Genomic DNA, 22,577 nt, shown 5'->3' on the forward strand with positions numbered 1-22,577 from the left:
ATTTTTCTTCACGCTAATTTTTGTTGTGTTTGGTTAGATTTTTTGAAAACAAAAATCAAGAGATTTATAGTACAAGCAATAAAAGTAAATGTAACTATTATAAATATTTTTTTTTTTCTTTACTTAATTTAATTGATTTTCTTAAAATTTGTTTTTGATACCTGGACGGGTTTCACAACATAACCTCTCGAGTCGTTGCCGTAAGTAGCTTAGCAGCAGAAGCCAAGTACTGCGTACCGTTTTCACGTATGTTTGGGGGAAGATCAAGAAAACTAGTATACAACACACGTCTAGAATAATGGATATCCTTGCGTCCGTGGCGTGATGTCCTCGGCTTCGCCTAGGACATTCGCTATGCGTGACCAAAATACTTACGTTAGGATCTTGTGTTCTAATATACTATTTCAGAACTTTGAGACTTTATTTCACCATGTAATTGGATTTTACAAGGCAAAATCCAGAACTCAGGTCCCATTGCAAATGATCCTCATTGTTTATAATTATACAAATAATACATTAAAATTTAAAAATAAAAACAAAAACTGATGGGGTGGGTACGTTTACGGCAACTTTTTACGATTTGCACAAGCTGAGCACACCCAAGTTCTGACTTTTTTCTATTATATAACAAAATCGAGATCGAAGTCCCCACAAAAAATGATGTACGTTGTTTATTAATATATGAGAAATGTATCAAAATGAAAATTTTAAAAGAAAAGCGATGGGGTAAATTATTTTCTAGCTATTTTTTATCGTTCTTTTACGTAAGAAATAATCAAGTTCTGTCTTTTCGCTTTTATAATTTAAGGTAGATTAAACCTTCAGTTAGAGATGCACATTAAAAAGTTGTCCTCTTAAAAAAGATGTCATAATTCAAGACAAAGAAAACGTGCTTTAGTGGGATAAAATTTGCCCAGCCTTTTTTTTTGCAATTTGCCAAAAAGTGCTCTTTTGGACCGTTTTTTAAGAATCTGTGACTCACGCTCATTTAAGTATTAAGACTTGAAATTGAATACAAGGTAAATGTTGTTCCCCTTAATATCCACACTTAATAAAAGCCGTTCGCAAAAAAAAACTCTTGTGGAACCCAGAGCTATGATGTGGAGAAGGGGCAGGCACCGCATCCACGGAAATAGCCGGTTTTTGACATCAATTTTTCGCGTACTTCCGAAATGTCAAACGATTCAACGTTTTCGTAGGTTGTGAAGTAATTCTCTACGAGTAAAATATCGTTTGAAAAATGGCAATATATTGAAAAATCAGCCACGTCCAACTTTTTTGCGAAGGGACTAAACTTGGCTTCTTGCAGTGGTTTGCAAAAAATTTACAACCGATCTTCTTGAAATTTAATGTGGATGTTGATGAGCACAATATCTGCCTTATATTCAATTTTTAAGTCTTAGTATTGAAATGAACGTGAGTTACAGATTTTTTTAAAATGGTCCAAAAGAGAATTTTTTGGCAAATTGCCAAAAAACAGCTGGGCCAATTTTATCTCACCAGAGCTCATTTTTTCCGTCTTGAAATTGGGTACCTTTTTTAACAGCACAACTTTTTTGTCCGACTCCAGTTTTTTTCTAGACGCGAAAAACCATTTTAGACCATATTTATCATTTTTTTGGTCCGTTAGCTGACACAAATTGGAGTCTAAAACTATTTAGATTTGTTAAGAAACTGAATAACTACTACCATGATTTTTTTCGCGCTAATAGCAACTTTTTTTTCAAAAAGCTAATTTTATCCTACTACTGCCCGTGTGTCCAATTTTAATGTTTGTTAAAATGGAATAGCAGAGTCAAAGATCAAAATAAAATAAAAATATGTACGTCCATTTTCATCAGTATTATTTGATTTTACTTCATCATTTATTATTTAATAAATAAGTAAATGAATAACTCTCATTTCTATCTTATATTAATAATAAAGTTTTTTAGCAAAGTAGTTTGAAATACAACATTAAGTCAAGTAAGATTATTAAAATTACTAAATTGTAACAGTATTCGTCAAAATTTTTTTTTTCTTTTCGAAAAATCTTAATTGGGACCATAGACAATCAATAGGAAATCATCAATAATACAATAAAACACTATTCCTCAAATACAAATTTTTTTCCCACTATAAATAGGTTGCGGGACTTGTAGTATTTTTGCAGACGCATAATGCCAAGGAAAACTCAAGCTTCTGCTATAATCGGCTAAAACTACTTACATTTCCTTTCATTGCTCAGACACACCGGGGTCTCCCGAGCCACCAGAGGGACAGAAGAACGTGCGCGCGTAGTAGGCAAACTGCTGTGTGCTGCATGGTATATATATCCTCCGCCTCTTAAAATTTTGTATAAACTTTTTCACAGCCGTTTTACTTGTGATTTTAAGTTAGTCATAATCAACTTATCAATTTATTTCAACGAATTTTCGGCTCTTTTGAATGGCGTAAACTGTTTCTCGGTCCAACTTATCGTTCGAGAAATATAAACATCCTTATAACATTACGGTGTTTGTTGAACGTGCCGTTCTGCTCCCAATTGTTTCCATGATTTCTTGAGGTTTTGTGCATAAGCACACGATCAGTAAGAGCTAATTTAGGAGTGAGAATAAAAACTCCAAAGTCAGGTGTTAGTTTGAGCAACGTTTCGTTGGTCTTAACGCCAACCTCATCAGGCTCACTTTATTAACATAAAAAACACAACAAATTTCATTAATTACATTGCAGAGCCAATGTTTACAAATATCTACATTAATGCAATATTAATTATAAGTAAGTAGTCACAAATAAAATAGTAATGTAAATAATTTTAAAAAAATTAAACAATTACTCACGTCTATATCGTTCAGACGATCGTTACAGACTGTTGGGCGCTTCGAACGAATAACGTAAATGTCAAACATGTATTTATTTACGCATATACATATAAACAGTAAATGTACATTTCTTACGAATGTAGATAACAGCAGTACATCACTACATTGTATTATTTAGAAAGATTACTTATAAAATCTTTATATATGTTATTGAGAAATAAGGTATCTTCTTTCTTATTAATAGTGTGCTTAGTAAAGTGTATGTATAGCATTTCAGATATTAATCTTTTTTGTTTATTAGGTTCACGATCTAGAATCTTTGTTTGAGAAAAATTAAAATTATGGTTGAATTTTTTCATGTGTGAAGCGACAACAAGTTCATCTTTCTTGGTACTTTTATGTTCATACAGGCGTTTTTTCAATGCTCTCTTTGTTTCACCTACATATGATGCAGAGCAAGAATCACATGCAAAATGATACACAACATTGGTTTGATCGAGCCTATCAATCTTGTCTTTTCCAAGAATGATAACACTGTCCAATTTATTTTGAATAATAGGGTAAATTTGTATATTTAATTTTTTCAAAATTTTTGAACAAAATTTAAAGAATAATGGGTTATATGGAATAGAAATTTTTATTTTATCACGTAGATTGTCATTTAGTAAGTTGTTATTATCATTATTAGTATTTTTTATTTGGTGAAGTCTTTTCTTGATATATTTTTGTATGAAAAGTTCAGTATAATCATTATCACGTAAAATTCTTTTTGCCATGAGAATATTCTTCCTGTGGTATGATTTATCAGACAAAAGAATAGCTCGATCAACCAAACTGTACACTGCATTGACTTTTAAAGATTGGGGGTGGTTAGAATTGAAATTAATTAATCTATTCGATGAAATTGGCTTGACGTACCAATTCGTGATTATTTTTAAGTTTTTATGTGTAATTGTCATGTCTAAGAAATTTATACAATTGTTTTTCTCTACTTCGCAGGTGAATTTTAAGTGATTGTCCTGTTTGTTAAAAATCTGTAAAAATAATTGTGCCTGATCTTTATGTACACATATGAGAGTGTCGTCGACGTATCTTTTATATATGAAGGGAACGCAATTATGTTTTTCTTTTAACAGAAGACTTTCTTTCAAAAACGAATTTACTCTTTTACCTGCAGTTTGCTCAATATTGAGATTGACGATTGTTATGCACATGTGTCCGTTCTTAAGAGAAATATTTTTACTGTTAGACAAATAATAAATAATCTACATCCTAACAATTCATTAGTTCAAAGTTTCATAAGTAGTATATATTTTAACAATAGACAAAAAAGGCAGAAACTCAATCGTACATATAATAAAAAATTTTTATCAATACAAAAGTCATGTAACCAGAACCCCTACAATAATAACAACAAAAAAAAAAAAATGTTCCGAAATCTAACAGATCTTGATGTACCGAAAAACGTAAAAAATTGCGTAGTTTTAGGACCACAATTTGCGTTAAAACCACAATCTTTGTCAAATAGTGAAATTATTCAAACAATTAAGAATGTAGAATATAGCTTGCGGAAAATCAACGATCTTAATAGTGAATTAAAAAGTAAAATAAGAACAAAAATCACACAAGCCATGAAAATTTATAATAACAAAAAATTAAAACTTGACAACGTTGAACATTCAAATACTTTTAATTTAAAATGTACAAAAGCGTTCCTTAGAGAGAACAAAAATATTATGTTTACTCGTTCTGATAAGGGAAATGTGACTGTTTGCCTTGACAGAAACGTATATGTGCAGAACATGGAGTTGATGTTGAGTAACAACACTACTTACATAATGATAAATAAGAATCCATTACACTATTTACAATCAGATGTCCACAAAATTTTAATGAAACTGAATGACAACGAATTTTTAAATTTTAAATATCATAACAATCAATTAACGCAAACTAATACAAATTTACCTAGATGTTATGGGTTGCCAAAAATACATAAACCTTCCCTTTCATTTAGACCAATTATTTCATCCACTAATTCTCCTACACACACACTCGCCTCAATTCTCTATAATTCTCTTTCTAAAGTATTTGAAAAACTTTCGTCACATTTGAATAATAGCGTTGAACTTATAAAACAAATTAAAAATCTTAAAATACCGGAAAATCATATTTTTATTTCTTTGGATGTGATTTCTCTATTTACCAATATTTCGTTAGAATCAGTCATAAATAGTTTGGAAAAAAGATACATGCAAATCCACAGATTATCAAAAATTCCTTTTCATGAAATTGTAGAATGCACAAAATTTTTGTTCAATAATGTTTACTTCACCTTTCATAAAAAAAAAAAATTTTATAAACAGATTTTTGGTAGCCCTATGGGCTCTCCTGTCTCTCCACTATTCGCTGACTTAGTTTTAGAAGATCTTGAGACGGAAGCCCTACGCGTGTTAAAAGAAAAACATAATTGCGTTCCCTTCATATATAAAAGATACGTCGACGACACTCTCATATGTGTACATAAAGATCAGGCACAATTATTTTTACAGATTTTTAACAAACAGGACAATCACTTAAAATTCACCTGCGAAGTAGAGAAAAACAATTGTATAAATTTCTTAGACATAACAATTACACATAAAAACTTAAAAATAATCACGAATTGGTACGTCAAGCCAATTTCATCGAATAGATTAATTAATTTCAATTCTAACCACCCCCAATCTTTAAAAGTCAATGCAGTGTACAGTTTGGTTGATCGAGCTATTCTTTTGTCTGATAAATCATACCACAGGAAGAATATTCTCATGGCAAAAAGAATTTTACGTGATAATGATTATACTGAACTTTTCATACAAAAATATATCAAGAAAAGACTTCACCAAATAAAAAATACTAATAATGATAATAACAACTTACTAAATGACAATCTACGTGATAAAATAAAAATTTCTATTCCATATAACCCATTATTCTTTAAATTTTGTTCAAAAATTTTGAAAAAATTAAATATACAAATTTACCCTATTATTCAAAATAAATTGGACAGTGTTATCATTCTTGGAAAAGACAAGATTGATAGGCTCGATCAAACCAATGTTGTGTATCATTTTGCATGTGATTCTTGCTCTGCATCATATGTAGGTGAAACAAAGAGAGCATTGAAAAAACGCCTGTATGAACATAAAAGTACCAAGAAAGATGAACTTGTTGTCGCTTCACACATGAAAAAATTCAACCATAATTTTAATTTTTCTCAAACAAAGATTCTAGATCGTGAACCTAATAAACAAAAAAGATTAATATCTGAAATGCTATACATACACTTTACTAAGCACACTATTAATAAGAAAGAAGATACCTTATTTCTCAATAACATATATAAAGATTTTATAAGTAATCTTTCTAAATAATACAATGTAGTGATGTACTGCTGTTATCTACATTCGTAAGAAATGTACATTTACTGTTTATATGTATATGCGTAAATAAATACATGTTTGACATTTACGTTATTCGTTCGAAGCGCCCAACAGTCTGTAACGATCGTCTGAACGATATAGACGTGAGTAATTGTTTAATTTTTTTAAAATTATTTACATTACTATTTTATTTGTGACTACTTACTTATAATTAATATTGCATTAATGTAGATATTTGTAAACATTGGCCCTGCAATGTAATTAATGAAATTTGTTGTGTTTTTATGTTAATAAAGTGAGCCTGATGAGGTTGGCGTTAAGACCAACGAAACGTTGCTCAAACTAACACCTGACTTTGGAGTTTTTATTCTCACTCCTAAATTAGCTCTTACTGATCGTGTGCTTATGCACAAAACCTCAAGACATCCTTATAACATGTTGGCAAAAAACAAAATTTTTGCATTGAAGCAGAAATGGAGAAATTTTTTCTGATTATACTTCTTGATGGAATGATAGTAAATAAAATTTCATAAAAATATACATACACAATGCGACGAAGTCGCAGCGTCGAGCGCGCACACAGCGTCCTGGCTGTGGTAAATCCCTAAGTTACATATGCGCGTGCCTGTGTGTGTGCTCGACGTGATCGGATATTGCCTCTCAGGCCATGGGTCGTGCGCGCGCGCTTGGTGAGCGGCGCTGACGTGACTTAGGCATGATAGGTGTGGCTTATTGGTTAGTGGCGGGTAAATGGTTCGTGACGGCGCCTCCACTTTTGAAGGGGTGGAACGGCCTGAAACATACGGACGAGACCGGTGGATGCGCCGGCACGACTCACCGGTCAAAATATTATGCGGGTAAGGAATAAGGGATGTTTAATTTAATAAAAGAGGGCGCTGTTAATTAATTAGCCAATCCGAAATCGTTGATCGACGGTAGGCGATCGATCAAAGGGCTGGTAGGGATTCTTTCCGAGGTTTTGAGCTAGAGAAAGGAAGCGGGGCGAGTTAGTATTCGATTGGTTTTGTTACGTCGCGCTGGTACGGAAGTTTCCTTAACTAACGTGAGATCATCGCAAATTTCGAGTTTGGGTTATTGGATAGCTCTCCCGAGTGTCTTGTTGACCGGGAAATCTGTCTTTGGGTTTTGGCTGGCTGGTGCGTTCGGTGGCTTGAGGGTGGTGAAGGACCGGGGCCGACGCCAACATCAGGTACAGGAGACCGCAAAGAAGCTAGGGGTCAAAGGCATCATCTGTGAGTATTGTCTGTTTACGTTAGTGGCTGCGCGATCTAGTGATTTGAGTCGCGAGGTGCACTCCGTGCCCTCCTCGATCAAAACAGGTAGTGGTTGGGGTTCGCGGATAGTGCCTTTTAGGGGGCAAACTAGTGGCTCCTAAAGAAACTGAAAGAGAGGAAAGAGGAATCTACAGCTGTGCGGGGTACTTTGGGTTACGACACCGGGGTACGGGGGTCATACCAAAGAGGCCGGAGCTGCACAGTTGTCCTGTAGCGTTGTTCCCGGAGTAGAGGTGTGAGTGCGCCAAGCTAACCGGGTACAACGTTACAACACTTAAACAAAATTATTTTTAAAATTACTGAACAATCCTGGATTCAGTATGTTGTGTAAGATAGTAAGATTAATGCGATAACACACAAAAATAATTCATGAACAAGTGGCTAAATTTATGCAAAACTGCGTTTTTGCATTTAAGGCACGACTGATGCCATTAGGGAATATATTACTGTTATTACTACACTGTGTAAAAAGTTGGTACTGTTCGGTGTAGAGCTGGTAAATAAATGTACCTATTCCCATAGGATGAAAAAAAAGCCTTAGAACACAATGATTATCGACCTCAACTTTGCATTGAGTGTCAATCGTATGTATTCTGAATAAGCTAGTATTATATCGTTTTTGCGATTTATAGAGTTAATTTTATCTCACAGACATAAATTTTAGTTAAAAAAAAGTAACATTTTTTCAAGACTTATGAGTTTTACGTGCACTTTGTAGTCTGAAATGTAAATAAAAAAAACGAGTAAGTTAGATAGGGGAAAACGATAAATTTACAATTTTTCAGCATTTTGGCGATTTAGAGCTAAAATTTAATATTATAACTAAATACGTTGAGTACAAAAAAGTTGTATTCTTACGAGACCTTCAACCATCACGTTTAATTTATTATCTCAAGTGCAAAACAAAAAAGTTAGATAGGGGGCAACGACTTTTTATTCATTTTACAAGCACTTTTCAGCTCATAGAACGTGTGCGTTACGTCCTAACTAAAAATGTTTTACACAAAAAAGTTGTATTTCAATAAGATCTACAACTTTAATGTTCAGTATCATAATTTAAATTACAAAACAAATAAGTTAAATAGGAAAAAACTACGTTTTTGCAATTTTTGAGCACTTTTTGGCTTACAGAACGATTGGATCACATCCTGGACGAACATTTTGAATAGAAAAAAGTTGTATTTCAAGTATATCTACAACTTTGTCTGTAACAGCAAACCTCGAAAATATCACATTGTAAAGTTATAGCTTAACAACAATTTTTTTCACTGAAAATACCATCTTAAAACGACTGCCATTTTTTTCTAAAAGAGGAAACTTCATGAATTTTAAACCATCATGTAAGACATAAAAGACAAAGCTTTTTGTTAAATTTCAGCCCAATTCGACTAAAACTGCATGAGTTACTTAAAAAACTTGATTACGCCCATACATGCATACTTGCACCCCTGACGCTGAGGTCTTCGATCTCAATTTTTTTGGTACCAAAACTTTTTTTTACACAAAAACAATTAGTTTTAAAGGTACTTACTTTTTGCTTCGGTTAAAATATAAGATCACTCCTGAGTATCAATCGTGCCTTAAAACACTTCAACGATCCCTTAATATATCCTACACGGAAAATTGTTGTTACCAAAAAAACAGGTTTTATATGTTAGTATTTCGATACTTCTTACAAGAAAAATATGTACTATAGTACATTTATGTTCGTAGCGGTAGCATACTTTAAAGATTCCATAACTAATCAAGATTATGTTTCCTGAAGCTAGAAATTAATATATGGACGTAGTGTGATAGAAAGGCTTTAAAAAATCAATAGGATCATCTACCTTATGGCCTATGATTAATAAAAATGTTAAAAACAAGTAACTTCTTAGAATTAATTGTCATTATTCGGGGTAAGGTTAGGTTTTTTAAGCCTGAAACCAGTAGTTGTAGTCTGTTCAAGTGCTATGGAATTATTTGTTTAAGTTTTACAGCAATAATAGCAAATAATAGATTCATCAAATGGAAAAATGTGTGATTTTAATTTTTTTTCGTAGTTTCAGCAGCACATAAGTAAGGAGGTTATGCTTTCTAGAGCCTTAAATGACTAAATAGAGGTTTTCCGATAAAAGATGTAGAAAAAAACTTATTTAGGTACTTACCTACAATCTTGTTGCTAAATATTTTTAAAAGCTTGAATGGTTAACGTTATTTTTTTCTATATTTTGCTATTATTGATATTATTTTCGTTTAAATTTGTTAGAAGTCAATGTTAACACACTTTTACGTTATTCAAAACTTGTAACTGACGTTTTATTGTTTTATTATCAACAAAAACCAAAATTTGTTTTCAGATGTTCGCTGGGCTCTATCTTTTGAAACTTTAAACACGTGTCATTTCACAGGCAGTGGTCTTTTATTTCTTACTTAAAACGCTTGTAACTGTTGTTTTATGCTTGAATGAAACAAAAAATCAAACTTTACATTATACAAAGAGAGATAAGATATACACATAAACGTTAGATCGGTATCCCAAAAATCTTTTACAAGTTATAGTAGCTATTATTACACACAGTTAGTATTATTTTAAAAAGCATTACAAGTAGTAAAATATGACTTAAACATATCAGGTTATCACACTTATACTCATGTCTTTTATCACGTATATTATAGATTTTATTCCCGTAACAATGAATATGAATACACGTCTACCAGTTTAGCAGAAGTATCTTTGGTTAATCTATTTCGATACAGGTTATGCACATACGTCCAGCATAAAAAAAGATTCTAACTGTGCCGTAGAGACAGGTATAAGGAGCAACTCGAGGGCGTACTTAGACAGATTTGGAAAAAAAGCTTTACTCAACTTCCAAAAAACAATGGGCTTACGACATTTGACTTGTAAAGGATGCAGTTCTTCTTTGTTACCCAAAAATTCATGTAATTCCTGTATTGTCTTACAATCCATAGTTTCTGTAAAAAATTCGTGAGCCATTTAGTTCTGCTCAAAGCTTAAGGATTTTTAGCATACCTATGGTGCCAGACATTTGCTGCAAAGTCTACGGGTTTTAAGGCTCTTTCAATTCTATTTTGTAAAAGATTTTGATGTTCAACATTGTCAATTTTTAAAGAGAGCCAAATCTGTACTACGTCCGCAGTACTACAAACTGGATCTTGCGCTGTATTAATAAGCTTGCAAACTGGCTCTAAGAAATGTGTAAGATCGGTTAGTTGGTTAATAAAATCATCATTATAAATAATACCAATGACGTAATTTTTTATATTGATACTGTCAGGGATCGATATTTCTCTTAATATTTTGATATTGTTTAGTATACTTCGTGCACCATCGCGAATGTAGCAAAAACGAGTGTCTGGATAGTTCCGGAGCAATGTACCACCATACACAATCACCAAGGAATCAAGCTTTAGGTCTCTGTAGGCTCGAATAATTTCTCTCATTTTGTCTACAACATTCTGAGGGACTAAATTTTTTATAAGTAAATTCGCTCTGTTACTAGTACAAGTAGAGTGCCATAGAAAGTCTGCAAAATAATTTTCCGCTAATCGACCTCCTTTCAAAACTTTTGCATCATTGTCTGATTTAATTACAAAAACGTTTGTTTAATAAAAGTCTCTAGCGTAATCAATTGCATCTGTGATTACATTACAAAGATATTCTCCATTTTCATACTCTAATGAAACATCATAATATTTTAAAAACGAATGAAAAATGAATTCATTGCGCAAACTGCACACAACTATTTTTCGATTTACTGTAGAATTTTGCCATCCGTCAAATAATAGAATGATGTCAGTCCCTTTCAACAACTTTTTTCTATTTGAAACAATCTTTTAATGTACTTTATTTAAACACGTACCAGTAAAAGTTTGACGACATGGAGGTTTGTATTTTTCTATTTTGGTTTTGCGCAATGCTTCGACGAAATCTAAAAAGTACGTATTTTCCATTACTTTATAACAAATATTGCATGCGCAGAAAAACTTTGTTAATTTTTCATCTTAATCCTCTTTTGTCACTTCTTCATCTTTTTTCAGAACAAGTTATTCCTGAAAAATTAAGAGAAAATTATATAGTGAAACGATGAAACAAAATATAAGATTTGTTCTGTTGCATACAAAAACTTTAAACTTTTACAGAATATGTGTTTTTTAAGCCTTAAACCCCAAAAAAATTTAGCAAGATCGATGTTTTACTTTTTAAGAAACTTTGAAAAAACTAAAAAAAAAGTCCTTTCGAAAAATGACCATAAAAACATTTTGGGCCAACGTAGATCAATTTTTCAAACGTGTTCTATTAATTAATAGTTGTTCTACAATATCCTGCAATGTCGTACTATTACGTCAGCCAACGTATAAAAAAAAGGGATTTCAAAAAATTGAGCTTCTACGGTCTGGTGGTGGGGGGCCACTGAGCTTGACATGTGACTATAAGAAAAATTCCGCAAAATTTCGGTCAGAATTTTTTTTTTATTTCCTTATATTTTACAACGAAAAAAGCCATTACGATAACGACATAATAATATATTAACTTTCGATGAAGCATACGTCTGTTATGCATACAAATAACAATAACAAGACATTATTTTTAAATTTCAACATTTTAGGGACTTCTTAATAAATGTATGCATGTAAGACATATCCTCAATTGTAAATAAATATATTATTATATCATTATTGTAATTGCCTTTTTCGTTGTAAGACATACGGAAAGAAGAAAAAATTTTAAGTCGGTATTTTGCGGATTTTTTATTAATAGCCGCGTTTGGAGCTCGGTGACCCCCACCACCGGACCGGAAGCACAATTTTTTGAAATCAATTTTTTTCACACATTGGCTGCGTTTAATATTACGGCATTGCAGGATGTTGTAGAGCAACTCTTTATTAATAGAAACACGTTTGAAAATTTGATCTGCGTTTGCTAAAAACATTTTTATGGTCATTTTTCGAAAGGCCCTTTTTTTTAGTTTTGTCAAAGTTTTTCAAAAAGTAAAACATTGATCTTGCTAAATTGTTTAAAAGTATTGAGGCTTATAAAACAGATTCTGTCAAAGTTTCAAGTTTTTCTATGCAACAGAACAAAAGTTATGAAATTTTCAAAAATAGCACAAAAACTAACTTGATTCATAACTTCAATGTGCATTTTTTATTTTATTACATTTTATTCGCTAAATGCACAATTTTTCCGTAAATCCCAAAAAAGTAACTGACGATATTCACCATTTTTTAAAGCCATCTTGCCCTGTAGGGACTGGCGGTCAAACTTAATATATTATTCCTATTATTATTATGTATCAAAAATAACGTTAAAAAAGAAATTGGAAATTTTATATCCTAGACCTGCTGAGTTTTTCCAAATACGAAAAAATATAACCCTGATTTTAAATTTATTGTACAACTTGAAGCTTACGATGTACAAAAAGAAGGCAGTAAAAATAATGTCACAGTATCACGAAAAATACAAATAAGAATTATAATAATAGTAACCAAAACAACGGATAGTCATGATAATAATAATGATACTACTGATAATTAAAAAAAAAATTATTATTATAATAATATTAATAATAATTACAACAATAAGAATAAAAGTAAAAACAATATCAATAATGATAATAGTAGTAATTATAATAATACCTAAGATAGCATTAATAATAAAAACAACAGTTACAATGTAATAATGATAATAAGAATAGTAATAAAAACAATCCTAACAATAATAATAATCATAATAATAATAATAATTTGTTTAGCAATAAAGATAACCATAACAACAATAATAATAATAATGACAATAACAGTCATAAAAGTAATAATTGTAAGAATGGTATGAATAATAATAATAATAATATAAATAATAATAATAATAATGATAATAATAATAATAATGACAATATTATTCACACTGAAAATAATAATGGTAGTTATAAAAATATAAATGCTAATAATAAAAATAATTATACTGATAACAACAATAATATTAACAATAATATGAACAATAATTATAAAGATAAAAATAACAATACAATAGTAATAGTTATAATAATACTCAGAATAACAGTAATAATAGTTTTTAAAAAACAATTTTACCAGAACACCAAGAAAAATAACAATCATTATAATAATTTTATAAATAATAACAAAAATTATAATAATAGCAATGATAACCATAATAATAATGTGTTCAATAATGAAAACAATAATAATAGTCATGATAATAATAGTAATCAGAATGAAAATAACAACGATTATGATGAAAATTCTTATGATTATAATAATGATAATGATAATGATGATGATAATATTAATGATAATAATCATGATTATAATAATAATAACGGTAATGCTAAGGATAATAATAACAATTATAATAATAATAGTAATAATAATAATAATGATGAAAACAATAAAAGTAATTAAAATAGTGATAATAATACTACTGAGAATTTAGTTGATGATAATAATAATAAGAATAATTTTTTATATACCGGGTTACCACAGCAGCCTACTTGGCCTAGTCGCGGGGGCCACCCACTCACCACCTATGTGTGGGGGTGCATTGCCACACCCATCTCTAAACCTTTTTCTCGTATCCTACCTGAGTCCATGGGCACAGTGTGAGTATCTCCGGTGGAACACCTTGCCAGTTAAGCTGACACTCTCTGCACCGATGGTGCATTGGGTCCACTCACCACTGTGTAGCCCTTCCCCGGAGAAAACTCCATTATTCCAGGTCGTCCACTCCTTGCCGGTTAAGCTGGCGCTCTCTGCCGAAGCATCGGATCCAGGCTAATTAGCATCCCCGGAGAAGCCCCGTGTTTCAGGGGCCACTCCTCGCCGGTAAGGCCGGCGATCCTTGCCCAATGCCTGGCATTGGGTCCGCTAATTCCTACCTATAGCCCTAACACTGTTTCACATTTACCCAGGCCCGAAAACCTGTGGGGCAAGGAAAAAATCCTGGAATTACTCTGAAGGAAAATTCCACGGAAAAACCCGCCCCAAAACAGCCGGGGTTACATAGGAACTTTTACCGATGAAAACAGTTTTTGAAAAAGTCTGCATTCACCGGGAATCGATCCCAGGACCCCTAGAACTGCGTTGTATCAGTAACAAGCACGCTTACCACTGAGCCAACGCAGCTCATAATAATAAGAATAATTATAACAACAACAACGATAGTAAGAATAGTAATAATAACAATAATAATAATATTAACAATACTAAAAATAATAATTATAATCATAAAAACCGGTGGACAGTGGGTGCTTGTGTACTGAATTAAGAATTAATTAGGTGGCAGATAATACAATTATAAGTATGAATTTACGTTCTTAAAACGTGTGTACAAAGGTGGTGCAATTATCGCCGAAAAGAGTATACCTATGTTAGTTGGGTGTGGTTTCAATAAATATTTTAATATTTAATGAGTTAAAGATCATAAATAATTTATTACGGCACAATACAATAAAAATAATACATTGGCTGTCCAGTACAAGACTGTACACTCTCATTGAATCTTCTGGTGATTTCAGATCAACTTCCCACTGCTTACGCTAATAACGACTGTAATGTCACCTTTACATCTATCACATACGATTCTACATTTATTCCTTGTTCATATTTAATACCCATAATACTATACTATACAAAAAATTAAGGAAAACAATCCAGTGATATAGTTTTCTTCAATAAGGTAGTATTACATGCCAGTAAATGTCTTTTTAGGACGTTCATCACACATAGGTTTTTTTGACAGATGTTATTCAAACCGCCAACGTACATTAAAATAGCATAAAAAATACCCTACAAAACGGCAGTTCGTTTGACTGTACCTTTATTTTATTAATGCTATATTTAAAAACATCGAATTTGAACACGCAACCTTACGAAAAAATCGTGTTAAATGGCATTTATATGATTTGTAAGAATCTCCCAATTTTTTGGGTACAAAAGATTACTTTGAGATAAATCTATCGAATTTTAAATAGACCTACAAGCTGGTTTTCAAATAAATTTAGAAAGGGGGGATAAAGTGTACGAAATCTTATGTTTGTGAGTACATCCATATGAAAAAAACAATTTGCTAGCTTTACTGCACACATTAGCGTTCCTCTCACTTCTCTGAACTTTTCTCTCGGTAACTATGTAAAGAGCGTCCTTAAGTTAAAAAATCACTTTAATTACGAACAGAAAAATTGTAAGAGAGTAAAATATAATGATAATTAATTATTTTATTTCTACAGTACGAAAAGATTTTTTTTTAATATTTAAAATCTTTGAAAAATTATGAACAACTGTGTTATTAATAATTTATTGATTTTAAAAGTAACAAACAATTAATAAGTAAAAACCAAATAAAATTATGAACAGTAAATAGAAATTTACAGTAAAAATAAGGAATGAACTGTACGACAAAATGAAGTAATCGAATTTCTCATATCGCTTCGACTAGATGTGCAGAAGATCCGAAGTTTGAATCGCTTTGAAACCTTTTTTCTTTCTTTTTTTTTAGATTTAGTTGAAAAAAAAAAAAAAAATTCGTAAAATTTAAAATATGTGGCGTGGTGATGTCATGTAGCGTCATGTGTGTTAGGGGAAATCTGAAGTACGTTACGGGGGGCAAGGCAAACGGGGAGAAATCCACTTTCGTCACACTTATACCCAAGGTCAAAATCTAAAATCGTTGATTTACCCTCGGGCATAACGCGCCTATAGAAGTATAACTTTAACAATAATTATACTACAATAATAATAACGATAAAAACAATTATCATCATAATCACAACAATAATAATAGTAATCACGACAATAACAATCATAATGATAATAATCACAAAAACAATAATAACAATACTAATAAAAAAAATTCTGCAAAAAATATTAGTAATAGTAAAAACAAAATTTATGATGTAATAATAATTATAATAACAATAATAATGACAGTACCAATAAGAATAGTGATAACAATAGTCATAATAACGACCATAACAGTAATAATAATAGTAATACTAATAACAATACTAAGAATAGTAATTATAATAACAAAAATAATAATTATCATACAATAATAACAATAACAATAATAATTAAAACAATAATAATAATAACAATAATAATTATAATAATAACAATAGTTATGAAAACAATAATAATAACAACAGTAAGAATAATAATACAAGTAATAATAATTATTATTATTATTATTTGATTCGAGTGTGATCATACCGTTGACCCCTATAACCAGACAGTGATACCAGTATATATTTAAAAATTTTTTTTTTTAGAAAATGGCTCGATATGTGGCCAACAGTGTATTAGAGGCCGTTTCTGTTACGATATTTGTCTCAACGATTCTCTAAACCCCTGAGTGACAAATATGACTGATTGTAATTGATTTCATTAACACTCTCGAAGAAGATAGGGATACCGTTTACTCTGGGCAGTAGTTACTATAAAACCGGTTGTTGTCGTCGTTTTATTAGTTCAGCGATCCTTAAAACTACTGAGTAACCATTTTGTACTATTTACATTACGAATTTTAGTAAAACTCAAAGAGCAAGCAAAGATACCATTTTCTCTGGGTATCAGGTACTTCTATGAGAGTGTCTATTGCGATATTCTTATTAACGATTTTGTACTAAATTTATTACAATTTTCTTTAAAATAACATAAGAAGACAATAGTACTGTCCACCCAGGGCACAGGGTACTCTAGAGACCATTTATGATTTTTTCTTTAGAGACCCTCACAACCCCTAGTCAAGATTGTGGACCAACTAATATATTAAGAATTTTAGTGAAACTCCAGGAAAAGACGTGTATACCACGCACCCTGAGCACCGTGTTTTTTTGATAACTTTAATATGCCCTGGTTTATTAAAGAAAAAAAAATTTTTTTTTACTAAGCGAGTTCAATAATAAGTTATCATGCTTGATTAACTATAAATTTCGTTGACGAAGAACCGTAAAGTACTCAAACACTAAAGATACGGAAATTTTTTGAACTTAGACGTTTTTTAGGGGTAACAATACTGGATAAGGATATTTCACACGCATAAATAAAATGCTTACACCTTGTTGAGATTGATAAAAAAAGCATTAGATGTGTCCTCAAAAACTAACATAATAATCATATTCTAGTGATCAGTCGATTCTCACAAGGCTTTTTGTCTCTCCAACTGTTGGTTGGACCCCACTACTCTCAGATGGTATTTGCATTGGTGAATTAGCTATCACATTAACTGATACTTCTTCCAATGGATCTCACAGTCTAGCACGACAAATAGGAGATGTTTGACAAAGACAAGATTGAATTGTCATCTTCACTGATGGCCATGGAATGGACGTTTTCAAGTGCCTTGCATTTAATCCTAAATTTTTTTAGTTATTATAAAATCTAATAAGGTTAGACATAATGTTTGAAATGCTTATGAATATTGTCATACCTGTGTTGGAACAACTTCTCACTACAGAGCTGTCTTAGGACAATATTGCAAACTGTGCATCGTGCAGCTATTATAGAACGTGATTTGTCTTGAAGCGGTAGAAATCCAAGCTTCCAGCTATCATGCAAAGGTTGGGCTCGTTTGATACGCTTTATATGTGTTAATTATGCATAAGCATGCAAAAACGAACTTGAATAAAGAAAATAACTAAGTTAGCAGTATAACCTTACTTTAAATACTATTAGAACTGAATACTTAGACAACCAATAATGTTGCTGTAACAATGTATAAAAGTAGATTTCTTCAAACATTTCATTCACAAAAACTCTTGATATTATTCTAGATAGTATATCAACAGAATTAAGAAGCTATCAATAAGCAATATTAATAAAATGAGACGCTGGAAAATAAATTAATTTTCATATTTAGAGGAAACAACAGTAGGTAGTGTTACCTACTATTTGTAGAAACCTGAAAAGCACTGATGTTTACATTATCCACAAATTTAACTACTACCATCGACGATAACACTCAAGAAGCAGCTGTTACGTCCATTTCACACTGCTACACATCCACTCGTCCCGTCCAGTTCTTCGGTTCAGTCCATTGGCCGGGATTCACCAACGTCTATTTTAGACTTTGGGCGTTTATTCGTTTCATCCAGTCCTTTAGTCCAGTACATTAACAACCCTGCCTTGAGGACGCGCCTAAAGGCTAACTGCCTTAGCCTGGGGATCATTTGTATCATTATTATTATTAATATTATTATTTATTACTATAATTTTTATCATTATTTTTATTATGATTATTATATCAATAATTGTGTCTCCTGCATTTATTAATTCCATGTGTTATAACACAAAAATGATTGAAAAATACGGAAATTTAGAAAAGATTTATTATTACAGTCTGCACATCAATTTTAATCATTGACATTTATTTAGTCACCTCTTCAATTTTCTGTATACAGACCTTAATGTTATTATTCAGAATCCTTTCAAGTTAAAGTCAATATCTTGTGTTTTAGATGGTTTGAGTCTTAGCTTCTCTATATCTGTCTTTGAGAATAATTTTATACAAAAATGTGTATTTATTAAGATCCATACTCTTTTTTCACATGAGAGTTGATCTTATGGGCTCCTGACATACATTATTAAAGTAATTAAAGCTAACCTGTTAACATGTATAAATTATACTACTAATGAGTATTAACTATATATACAGGTACTATAGTCAAAGACTTTTGTCTTTTTATTGTAATTAACTAATCATCCTTTCAATTTATCTTTCTAATATGTTTTTACATTATTTGCAGTCTACGATTCATTTTAAAAAATGCCTTACTCTTTGACATGTCTTGGCTGTGAGCATAAAAATAATTCAAAGGATGAAAAATTTTTTTGCGTCAACAATCTGAATTTATCGGCTATCAATAATTTGGAAACTATTTATAATACTAGAAAACGAGAACTTGAAGCTATAGAAACAATTCCTGTGGACAGCAAAATATGCAGACTGTGCTACGACTGTGTTCAAAGAAATCTTGGCATTCAAACTTACTCGACGTTGCCAGATCTGTCCATTTATAGAAAAGGCTTAAGCTCACATAATCGATGTACATTCGGGTGTAAGAACCTATCAAAATTAATTGCTGTTCCTAGCAATAAACGTGAGCTCCTTTTAATGAATTATAAGTTCTTTGTTGAGCCTAAAGCCCGTATGTGCTCTGAATATTTCAATGATGTCGATTATTGGCCTTTAGTGAAACAAGTATTTGAAGAAGTATCACCGATGGAGCAAAAGTTTGTAAGCGATATCATGTTTGAATACTATCATAACCAAAATAAAAATGTGGGTAGTACGTTCGATGTCAATACACTTGAGACTATGGCAGATGGGCCTTTTAAGTCTTTTTCCGGATTTGAAAAAAATAAATTCAATATAATATGTGAATCCACTAAGAACTGTGAATTAAAAGATGTAGCTATTCTTTTGTGTAAAATTCGTTCTGCACTTTTACATGAACAATTGGCTTATCTCTTTGGATACCAAGGTATTTCATCAATTTCTAACCATTTAGAAAAAGCAAGAAATGATTTAATTTAAAATTTGGTTCCTTACTTTCTTAACATTCCCAATCGTGAGACCATAATAGTTAATAATAATCCATTGGCAAAAGAATTGTTCAATATGCCTGAAGATAAGGGCTGTATTATTTTTGATGCCACTTATCGGATAGCTCAAAAATCAAAAAACTTCGTTGGTCAAAAGCAGTTGTGGAGTGAGCAAAAGAAATTGCCACTTGTAAACCCATGGTGGGATGCACGCCAAACAGATTTATACTCTTTGTCTTGGGTCCTTTTAATGCGAACCATAACGATGCACAGATTTTGAATGATTGCTTTCAAAGATATGATGAGCTATTATCCATGCTTCATAAAAGTGATGTTGTCTTGGTCGATAACGGATTTAGAGATGTAATAGACTTTTTAAAAGATGAAAAAAAGCTTAGAGCATATATTCCTGGAACTGGAGAACGCGATATGAATGAAGCTTATCTAGCCAAGTTTGTTACCAAGGTGCGATGGATAATTGAGCAAGTATTTGGACGACTTAAAAAAAATTCAAGTTGCTTGCTGTATCAGCTCATAATGTCACACTGTCCTATGACTTTGATTACCTGTTAATTGCTTGCGCATTACTTAATTTATTCTACAAACCAATTCTATCTGATGATGAATATGAAAATGTTAGGGAAACTATGAAATCAAGATTGACTGTACCGAATAAATTGAAAGTAGTTGTCACTGATCTTAATCTTTCTCAACAAAGAGTTCCATTCGATGACACTGCTTTCACTTTTTTAGATAATGAAGAAAATAATTCACTAATGCAGTTTCCACAGCTTTCATTGGACGATTTGTATGAAGTTTGCCTAGGCCCTTATCAATTAAAAAATGCTATGTCACACTACGCTGAACATGTGGCGGAAGATATATTTTTAGTACAGAAATTCAATCCTAATGCAAGACATAGAACCGCAGGCTTGGATTTTTTTAAGTATGGCATTAACGTTATCGAGCCACTGCTCGTGAAAGCACATATGAAATCTCGCAATTGAAGTGGAACAAGCCATTATATTTTTGTACTTGTTGATCAAGCTAAGAGAGGTAGACTGGTTATCATCGAATATTTTTGCACATGAGAGAGTGGTTCACGGACAGTTGGATGCTGCAGCCACATTGCTACCATTATATGGTACTTGGGATACGGTCAATATAATGTCATAAGGGTTCCTAACCCAGATATATTGAATGTCTTTATAACTACAGAAAAATAAAGCTTTGTAGTTTATGACGTTAAAACAATATTTTGTTCTGATTATTTCCTAATGAAATTATTAATAAGGCATATTGAATTTTGCACATCTGACTTCAGATGCGTGATCAGCGACTATAAAAACTTATCTCGAGGTGATTTCAGAGTTTTTTTACGATTCATTCAGATTTGACCTTCAAATGACCTTGAACCATCCGTTAAGAAGATCATCTGACCTCGGATTCAGAATCAGCGACCCAAAAACATTATTATATGGGGGTTTGGTAAGCTACGCAAAAACACTTTTTATTTTGTGAGACTCACTGTAAACCTGATTTATACGGTCATTAGTAATATTTCAATATCTTATACCTCCTATATTTAAGAAACCAAAGCTGATTCCCTCTTGAAAATTTACCAGGTGAATGTTGAAACAATAAACAATGATTTGATAAACAATTTGGGATGATTCTCGAGGTTGCAAAAACGGGCTAATTTCGAGCTATTTTTGGAGTCACTCTTTAGGAAAAGCTTATGGTCACAGGCTGCAGGCCAATGATAGCGCATGGATATTAATCAACGCACCTTGATATGCAAAGTTATGATAAGTTCTAATAGTTTTCGTCTTTTGAAATTATCAATTTTAAGTGTTACATCGCAAAAATGACTGTAAAATACGGAAATTTGAGAAAAGTTTCTTATCACAGGCTGCACGCCACTGATAATGTATAGACGTTTATTGATATTACTTGATACATAAAAGAGTAACAAGTGTCTTCATGTATGTCTTCTAAATTATTATTTTAAAGTGTCATGAAGTGCAAATGACTGAAAAGTACGGAAATTTAGGGATATTTTATTGCAACAAGCTGACCGCCATTGATAAAGCATGGAAATTTATCGATCTTACTTAGTGCGTATGAGAATAATAAGTTTAAACGATTTTTGTCATTCATGTTGTAGTTTACAGACGGTAAGTACAGGTTGGCAGTAGCACCTCCTGACCATGCGGCGTTACGTCAACCTACATAACTTGCTGGCAGCATTTGCGGAATATAGCTCCAATTTACTGTAACTTTTTCTGTTGAGTATTTTTGATTGCAGCTTCTTTAGTATATATATATATATATATATATATATATATATATTTATATTATAGTGCACTGACCATATGTGGGTATGTTTAAATTTCTGTCCTTTATTTAATAAACATTTCACATAGTCTTTTACATAAAAGGTATATTCGTGGTATTACATTATTTTTTTTCTTATATATTCAAATCTCATA

This window comes from Copidosoma floridanum, unplaced genomic scaffold (genome assembly GCF_036245765.1).
Source record: "Copidosoma floridanum isolate Cflo_tuat_1 unplaced genomic scaffold, Cflo_Japanese_pri ptg000008l, whole genome shotgun sequence".
Lineage (NCBI taxonomy): Eukaryota > Metazoa > Arthropoda > Insecta > Hymenoptera > Encyrtidae > Copidosoma > Copidosoma floridanum.